This window comes from Thermobia domestica, chromosome 18, assembly GCF_964235325.1.
Source record: "Thermobia domestica chromosome 18, izTheDome1.hap1.1, whole genome shotgun sequence".
NCBI lineage: Eukaryota > Metazoa > Arthropoda > Insecta > Zygentoma > Lepismatidae > Thermobia > Thermobia domestica.
Genome location: NC_137471.1, coordinates 144,738,266 through 144,748,016, shown reverse-complemented (window position 1 = coordinate 144,748,016; position 9,751 = coordinate 144,738,266).

Below are 9,751 nucleotides of genomic sequence, written 5' to 3'. Positions count from 1 at the left end.
AACGTGCCATGGGGGCTCTAACCCGCCTTCATTCGCTAACGCTCGCTCTGCAATGCTGTCTGAATTTAATGTTGGTAACGTAATTTAACGTATGAAACCATAAAACAACCGCATCGGAATAGAATATCGCAAAAACTAGATGCAAAAGCTGGCCTCCATTGCTAAACACGAGCTAAAATTAGCAAAGTCCTAATTTACAAATGATGAAAAGGAACCATTTTGTAAAGTAATTTAGAATTATGTAGAAATAGAGATGGAGTGCTATTAATAAACCCTGAACCACCATTAGTAATAGACGTCGGGCTGTCTCCTCTGTCTGACTCGAATTTCTGAAGACGTACTCGGGCTTCTTTTACATGTGAAATAACGTATAGAGTTTCGAGAAATGGGTAGAATGAAAGGTCCTGTATGGCAATGTTACGTGCTAAAATATAAAGATAAGAAAGTATCTTGCAAATTTTGTAAACATAAATATGTATGCGCAAATATTCTTTTTCTTTCTTCAATACCTGCCTGTCTTTTTTCCTGCTTGGCATTATTTCTTTTTTCATTTCTTACTGCGGTCATATTAATAAAATATTCTATAGAAGCATTGTAGAATCTAACGGCCAAACTTTACTCGATTACTGATTTACAAAGTTTTTGAGTTTATCGTCCCTTTTCACCACCAGATCTACACCTACAGTTTAAGGTGGAATCTTAATTATCGTAATGCGTTTACAACTTCGCCCACCAGGATTTGAACCCGGACCACGTGGACCAAAGGTGCACCAGGATAATAACAAGTGTTATATTTTGCTTAAAGAGTTACTTGTACTCTGTTAACTATTCATATAAACTTCGGCCAGGAAGAAGGAAGAAAAGTGCGAAAATGTTATATTCATTGCTTCAACTTTTTTTTTCTAACTATAATGCACATTCATACCTTCCTTCGATGTGGACAGCAGTAACAGTTGCAAAAATTCTATTGCTTTGTGAACAGACAGCATTTCCAAGAATTGTTTTACCCTTCTGTGCTGTGTGTCTTCAACCGTAAATACCGCGAATCTTGGTAAATACAAAGCATCACATGATCTGTTCATCTTTAGGAATGATGGGAGGTTGAGGCACAATTGAACAGAGATGGTCATCCTCCCTCATTTTGCTCTCATGAGGGCCGCCCTCACCCTCACCTCACCCTCATTTTAGTAGTTGAGAGTGAGGGCGATAAATTAATTGAGGGTAAGTGTGAGGGAGGGTGAGTGTGAGGGCGTTAATGGAGGTTGAGTGTGAGGGAGGGTGAGTGTGAGGGCGTCAATGAAGGGTGAGTGTGAGGGAGGGTGAGTGTGAGGGCGTCAATGGAGGGTAAGTATGAGGGAGGGTGAGTGTGAGGGAGGGTGAGGGGAGGGTGTAAATGGAGGGTGAGTGTGATGGAGGGTGAGGGTGGTCAATTGAGGGTGAGGGTGAGGGAGGGTTAGGAAAAATGACCATCTCTGGTAGATGATGCTAAAAAAGTAGTCAGACATCCTTAGGGGGCGCAGAAGGACAGAGACGGGCGCTTTTTGCTGTCAACACTTTTACTCATAAACATATGGGAGTAAGTAAAGAGCTTGCAGCACATAAGGTAGATTATATGACAGTGACATTACATCATTTATTTTCGTACAGATTAAGAATATACGGTTAAATTGATATAACAGTGACTCACTTCTTCAAGAGAATAGTGTCATCATGCGTTCTAAACAACTCTTTTCTTGGGGTATGCCAATACTCTACTAGGAACAGGTTATGTTGAAAGGCGCCAACAAAAGTTATAAGCTATGGTGCATTTACAAGGAAGTCACATCGGTTAAAATTAGTTCCATCGTTTCAATTCAATTTAACAAACTTGCTAATGTTTTGATTACGTGTACTATACAATGGTTAGTAAGTTGGGTAAATTTTCTTATCTTAATTTGAAGTGATAAAAATTTAATTTTTACTGTTGTAACTTCCCTCAACGTTCGCCATTGATTACAAGTCTTTCACTATTTTCCTCCTAATACTTTCTACTTTTTTATTTTCTTGGTGCCTAACCACTAACTGCACACGGATTTATAGTACACTTGCAAACTTGTTATATATTTAAAAAGACAAGTGCAAAGGCCGTACCAACCTGTGCTACGTGCCAGCACAAGTAGCATTACATCTACTCCGAATCAGAGCAAAGCGAGCTTGAACGACCTGCTAACGCGTCCTTATCGAACACGAACGTGTGATGATGGATATACACATAAAGAAAAACAAATGTGAAATCTTAGGACTAACTTGTGGTACTTGATCAAATAGGTAGCTTTGTATTATGACTCCATAGTATTTAACTACATTTTTTACGCTGTTTTTATCTCTACATACGACTTACATGTTCTCTATTTACGTCTAAACGTTACTCCTCCTTTGTGAATTATCATTTTCAAAATTGGCCTCGTACTCTTAATCTGCGCTCCCATTTCCACCTAAATTTATTTAGCTCGATTACAGATTTTACAAGTGATATTTCTTTCTTTTTTTTTACCTTTGATATTTTCTATTGGCATAGATTTACCTCTTAATTGATATATTTTATATTCGACATATTACTGTAGTCATTTTGACAAACATATCTTCTGCTTAAAGTTTACACATACTTAGCTGCCTAATCCAGGGAAAAATTAGAAATAATATGATACCAAACTTATTTTGATTGGTAAACAGTAATATAGGTTTAACATTCAACGTAAGTTTCTGCACGCACAATATTGTAAATATTAATATATTATAGCCTATATGTAGAAAATAACCATAACACTCACCTAGTATTCATCAGTACTCTAGAATTACAGTCAGCTGCATTTCAGGTCTTCTTGTTCTTGTTGCTTTCTTGCCCCGGCTTTCACCTTTGGACAGTTTATAAACTGAGGATTGTGACGGTATTGGTGCACTTTATACGGTCCACTAGGATGAACTGATCTTGTTAAATATGTTCACTGAATTGTAGTAAAAAGTATTGTTAGAGCGAAATGTTGTTCACTATTATGTATTGGAGAAGGTGATAAACTACGGTGCGTATATTATGCGCTAAGATAAACGACACATTCACTGGTGTTGTGTTGTGGTACCGATACAGAACCATGTAAAGGATATCACGATAAGCAGGAGTTAACTTACACTGAAAGATGAGATGGGGTAGACTTCCTTCTGAATCTCCACAGTAACAGGAAGGAGTATTGCGGTATCCTTGCTGATATAAACGATAGGGCGTTTGGGCTATGCCTAGATATAACCTAAAAAGTAAGCAGACGTGTCTCCTCGTCCAACCTTCGGGTGAAATCCACTTTTTGGTCGTAGGACTTGGAAATATATTCCAGAAGTGTTTACCTTTGCCATGTCGTGTTTGCTCTTGATAGCGTCTCCAGTTTTCTTGTCTTTGATGCTGAAGTAAAGCGTGTAGACTCTGTGATGGAAGAGGGATGTTGATGATATGATCTTCCTGTGTTCCGTTTTTTGCCAATATGTCTGCAACAGTGTTGCCAGGTATGTCGAGATGTGCTGGACTGTAGAAAAAGGAGACAGATTGACCTCTTTCCCTAAGAATCGAAAGTTGTTGTTTAATATTACTATGAATCCATGATACTCGATTCGATAAAGCCGTTGTATGTAAACTTTGTAAGGCACTAAGGCTATCACTACAGATGCCGAAGGAACGATATTTATTCTGTATTGCATGTCTTAATCCTGTGCGAATAGCCCATAGTTCTGCGTGAAATATAGACATTTGATTTGGTAATCGTTGAATTACTAACTGAGCTGTGTGGGGTACGTATATGCCCACTCCTGTATATTCCAGTCTTCCTTGCGATCGTTTGGAAGCATCTGTATAGATCAGAGTGCGGAAAGGATGATGTTGCTCCATATAATTTTCCCATCTCGGCGCCACGCTTCGCGGACATAAGAGATTCGTTCTTTTGGTAGTGGTGATTGGAAATTCCAGTTCCACTGATTGAAGAGTGGTAGTATACTGACTATTATAACATGGCAGTCGAGGATTGCGATAGATAACATGTGTCCAACGGCGGAGGTTAACATAAGCCTGATACAGCCAGGGAAGTCTTTGGCGATACGGTAAAGAACCGGTTCGATTTTGTGTATATAGCAGTTCCAGTTTCGGAATAACTGTAGATGAAGAAGTTCCTAATCTGCTCATGATGTATCGGGCAGCCGTGTACTGTGTTTGTATCTGATACGGTATTGTACCTGCTGCTTCTAAGAGAGCATTTGTCGGTGCAGATTGCGGTAATGAGAATATCGTGCGGTGAGTAAGAGCTTGAAGTTGGAGAGGTATAGTACTGAGTCTCGCTGGAATCGGAGATAGGAGGTAACCGCCATAATTCAATATGGATTCTATACATTGATGTGATATTCGAAGGAGTGGTCCTATGTCCGTCCCCCACTTTTTGTTGCTAACACTTCTTATGATATTGATGTAAGGTTGAATCTTGACCTGAAGGGATGCTAATTGAGGCTTCCAAGATAGACGGGAGTCAAAGTGAATTCCTAAGTAAGTCAGCTGTGGTTGATGTGTCAGTATGTGGTTGTCTATTTGCAGTTGAAAGTTTCCTACTTGTCGTTTCCTGGTGAAAATGGTATAGGTAGTTTTCTCCCAGTTGACGTGCATACCGTTGTTTAAGTTCCATTGTTGGATATATAGTAGAGCGGCTTGAAGTTTGTGTTTGGCTTCAATTAAAGATGAGCTGCGTACATATAATAAGTGATCATCGAAATAACTCAGGATTCTGACATGTTGTCTCAATGCTAGGTGAAATTCTAGTATGTAAAGATTGAATAGAAGCGGACTGAGACATGAGCCTTGAGGTAGTCCTTGAGAGGTGATGCGCGGGTCAGAGATTTTCCCTTGATATTTTATACTAATATGTCTATTAACCAGCCCATTGTGTACATACCTGATAAATTGAGATGGTATTTTTGCTTCTGAGAGATGCTGCACTAGTCTATCTAGGTTGATCTGATCGTATGCTCTGTCAAAGTCCAATTTAAGAGCCACTACATATTGTCGATGTTGAAAGGCTTGCCAGATGTCGATGAGAAAGGTGGAGAGCGCATCGTGCGTAGCCTTACCTTTACGAGCTCCTATAATTGTAGGTGGAAGAATATTATGGTATTCAAGGTACCATTCCATTTTCCGTAATATAATTTTTTCCAGCACTTTACTGAGGCAGGGGAGCAGGGTAATAGGTCTATAACTGTTGGCTTGACCCACTGGTTTTTTCGGTTTAAGAATCGGTATTACTAAGTGATATTTCCAATTGGGCGGTATATGTCCCGTAGACCAGACATATTGATAGCACTGCTTTAGTAGTTGGTGACCAGAGGCTGGAAGATCTTGCAGGTGCTGATAGGTGATCCGGTCTGCTCCCGGGCTCGTGTGTCTTCCCGCCGATAAGGCTTCTGCAAATTCTTCAGAGTATATGGTTGCGAGAGCAGGCGATAGTGATGTAGTAGGAAGGGTTGACCACAATGCTGTTCGTGAAGACAAGGCTGTTGGGGCTGTTAAATTGCAGTGAAATTCCTCTAACCAGGAGGGGTTGAGCTGTGACGCTGCCTGTAGAGGGCGTGATGACAAATTGTTCCTTATGAATTTCCAGATTGAGTTTGCGCTGGTTCCTGCTTGGAGAGTGTTGCAAAACTGTTGCCAATGTGATTTACGACATCTTTGTATATATTGTTTGAGTTTAGCTTGTGCCTGTTTTGAGAGAAAGTATGTTTCCGGAGTTCTATCATGGAAATATTGTTTTTGAGCCTTTTTACTATTGTTCAGTAATTTTTGGCAATAAGTATCCCACCATGGATATTTATAACGTCGAAGTCTTTCTCTTCGGGGTTCCCTGCTTCGTTCTGCCTGATTAGCGCCGGCGACGATGGAATCCGTCAAGTGTTGTATTGAATTGATTCCGTCCGTAGGCTGCAAAGAAGTGATTGCGTGGTCTATATATACCTGATAGTGTTCCTTGTCATAAATACTGTTGACATGGGGCACCGGAGTAGAGGCGTAGCCGGGTTGAGATGGTGATCGGACTCCTTGCAGATGTGCCAAGTTGGTGATTATAGGATAGTGATCGCTGCCTCCCGTGTAGCCGTACACTTGCCAGGTGTGTTGAAGGTATATGTCTACACTAAGCAAAGTTATGTCAGGTGCAGATGGAGGTGAATTCAAATTGGGTAGGCGAGTAGCCGTTCCATCATTTGCTATTAATAATGATTGTCCTTCCAGAGCCTCAATTAGGTGGTCCGCCGCCTTATTGTTTCTCGATGATCCCCATAGTACACTTTTAGTATTCGGGTCGCCTGCGATGATACATGGTGGCCTACATTGCGTAAAGAAGTATGTCCAGAGAGTCATCGGAATTTCCTGGTTAGGTGGAGAATATACGTTTAGAATATGTAACTGTTTGTATCGGAAACCTTGTGCTTGTATTGGCGGTTGCAACAGAGGATGTTGGAGATCTATCAGTTGGATTTCCTCATTAGGAATCTGTTTATGGAAACCAACAGCTACTCCTCCATAACCGTCTATTCTATGCTGCTTGTACAATCTGTAATCAGGAATCCTTGGAGCATAGTCTAAAGAAGTCCATGTTTCTTGTAAAAGAAGTATAGTGGGAGTAAAGATACGGCATAGATGCCAGAGAAATGGTTCCTTTCCTCTGAGTTGTCTGCAGTTCCATTGTAAAATTTTGAAGGCGGAATTAATGGCCATTCTCTAGGGTTCGGAAGTATTCGCGTAAGAGTTTATAGAGCGGAGATTCTTCTGTGGGTTGTGTTGAGGATTGAATACCATAATTGATAGCAGCGTATTTTTCGATACTAGCCAATAAGTTGTGTAGAAAAGTGTTTAATGAGTCTTTAGATGGCTCGGTTTCAGCGGAGTTCCTCGAATGGCTCGACGTCCTACGGCGATGTATGGGAATGCGCTCTCCTGGTTGTTCATTTAAGTCTGCCTGAGTCCTACGTTGTTTACTGTTTAACGATCCTGGAAACCACGAGTGTATTGTCTCTTCTGACGACCCCTTCTCTTCATCTTGCCGAGGCGCTCTGCGTTTTTTGCTTTGGTCCTGCGTTCGTCCCACAGGCCAAGTAGGAATTCGAGGTGTTGATGAGGGGCTGGGTGGATTGAAGCGGGAGGGTGGGGGTTGGAAGGAAGTGGCTGACGTGGATGGTCCCTTGAAAATATAGGGTAGATCCGGCGTGTGAGAGGGAGATGATGAATTGTGGACCTGGTTAGAGCAGGTTTTAGGAGAAGATGGTTTGGTTGAGGGAATAATTTTTTGGGCTTCGTTGTATGTGATTTTCTCTGTCGCCATAAGTTGGTTGATGCGTTGGTGGCGTTTTCGTTCTGGGCACTGTGGATCAGTGGCCATATGTCCCCTCCCACAATTAATACATTTGGGATCTTGAGTACAGGCACTGGGGTCATGTGGAGCTCCGCAACGGTAACAAAGTTTTTGTTTAGATCGGCACGCCCTCTGTAGGTGGCCCAGACGGTAACAGCCCTCTCTGCATTGTTTAACTGCCGGTACATATGTATGTATGGTATGGCCTGAATGATACAGTGAACAAAAATCCGGAAGACGTTGGGAGTCAAAAGTTAGTACTACGGAGTGAGTGGCTCGGATGTCCGAATCCACACGCTTTTTGATGCGTCTTACATTTATCACTTGTGCTCTACACACTAGATTTTCTTGTATTTCTTCTTCTGAAAACTCCGGGTATACACCGTGGATAATGCCCACAGAGCGGGTTGTGTAGTACGGCACGAAGGCCGACCAGCCGTGGGTTTTGAGGAGGTCATGTTGAAGGAACTCATTCGCCTGTTGGCCTGTATGAAATTCTATCTTAATAAGGTTTTTTCCTGTGGGGTGAAACGATTTAACTCCGGTCACTTTCGTTTGGAAGAGTATTTTACCGAGAACTTGCGGGTGTTTTCGCACCGTAGTTGCATGATTGTCTGAAGTAGAGGTTGGAACCACATGTACCACATATGGTGGTGCATGATGAGGTAAATATATATTAATCGCCGGGGTGGAATTAACTGTAATTTCGGTAGCTATTGGAATAGTCTCGTCCATGTGCACCTCGTTACCGCTATGAGTAATTGGTACTGTCACTATCGAGGGGGGAGGGGAAGCACCTCCCGATACCTCCGCCATGAGGCGGGGTAATTGTTCACTAATATCACAAGATTATTTGGAGGCGAACACTTCACTACAAATAGAACACACACAAAACTTGAGTTTGGGGTACACGATGAGAATCGAACTATCACTTGTACACTGGTAATGTAGAGCGACACTATCTTCGAAGTTGTCACTTCCGTTACTTGTACACGATATCTTCCTCAAAGCCTAAGAAACACCATTTCAGGTCTTGTACTCAATCGATGTACTAAAAAATGAACATTCTCGACGTTACATATCTTCTAGATATGTCATCCACTTGTTCAATCTTCTAAATTATTATAAAATATATTCTTTGAACCAAGCATATCCATCTTCTATAACAAAACAGACTGCTACGGGCTACTAAGGGGTGCTTTGAAGCTCCCGTAGCCTTTCCCTTGACTTACGCGGAGGTTGCGGGCTGGTTTGACCCTGTAGGAGAACTCTGCAACGCAAATTATCAAGTGTCGCCTACGTGGCTCATAAGTAGCCCACAGAATAACTATGCATATGGCCCTTCGCCCACCTACAGAAAACACTCCAAAGAGATGAACCCTGCATTTGTGTCGTCCTCCCCCTAACCCATCTGCCACAAACAAAGAAAACATATTATTTTGTTTGTACTACATCTGTTCTAATTTGTTCCAAAGCAACAGAATTTGTTCTGTTATACTCTCCAAGTAAATTACCAATCAATAGTGGTGGGGCTAGAACGACTTCATCAACCTTGAAATCATCAGTTAATGTATGAAAGCATTTTAAATCGTTTGTGCTCCATTTGGTCTAGTTTGTTCTACACTATCAACGTTTGTTATTTAACCGTTTCAGAAAAATTAAGAAAAAAATGTGGTGACGCTAGAAAGAGGGTGCCCTGCCCACCCACATCTTCGAAATCAACGGTTTATATATATACAGGGTTTGTCCGGAAAGTAATAGGACTGAGTCGATTTAAAAAATATTGAGCCAATCGTTACAATTCTTTAAAAACTTTCAAAATAGGCTCCTTCTGCGTCGATGCAGCGCTGCCAGCGCGATTTCCAAGCATTGAAGGCGTCACGGAAGTCATTCTCCTTAATAGCCTTGAGAGCCGCGGTGCAAGCTGCTTGGATCCCCCCTGTCGTTTCAAAATGCTTGCCTTTCATCGGGCGTTTCATTCGAGGAAACAAAAAGAAGTCCGGGGGCCCACATCTGGGCTGTAGGGCGGCTGCGAAAGCGTTGGGATGCCGGCCTTGGTCAGGTAGCAGTTCACAAGAAAGGCGGTGTGAGCCGGGGCGTTGTCGTGGTGCAGCTTCCAGTCGGCTCCGATGACTGGTCGGACCCGATTGACCCTTCGTTTGAGTCTCTTGAGCACTTCCACGTAAAATGTGGCGTTGACGGTTTGTCCAGGAGGAACAAATTAATGGTGGACGATGCCTTTGATGTCAAAAAAGACAATGAGCATCGTTTTCACTTTGGATTTGCTCATTCTTCCCTGTTTTGGGCGAGGAGACGCCAGCGTGTGCCACTCGGAAGAATGCCCC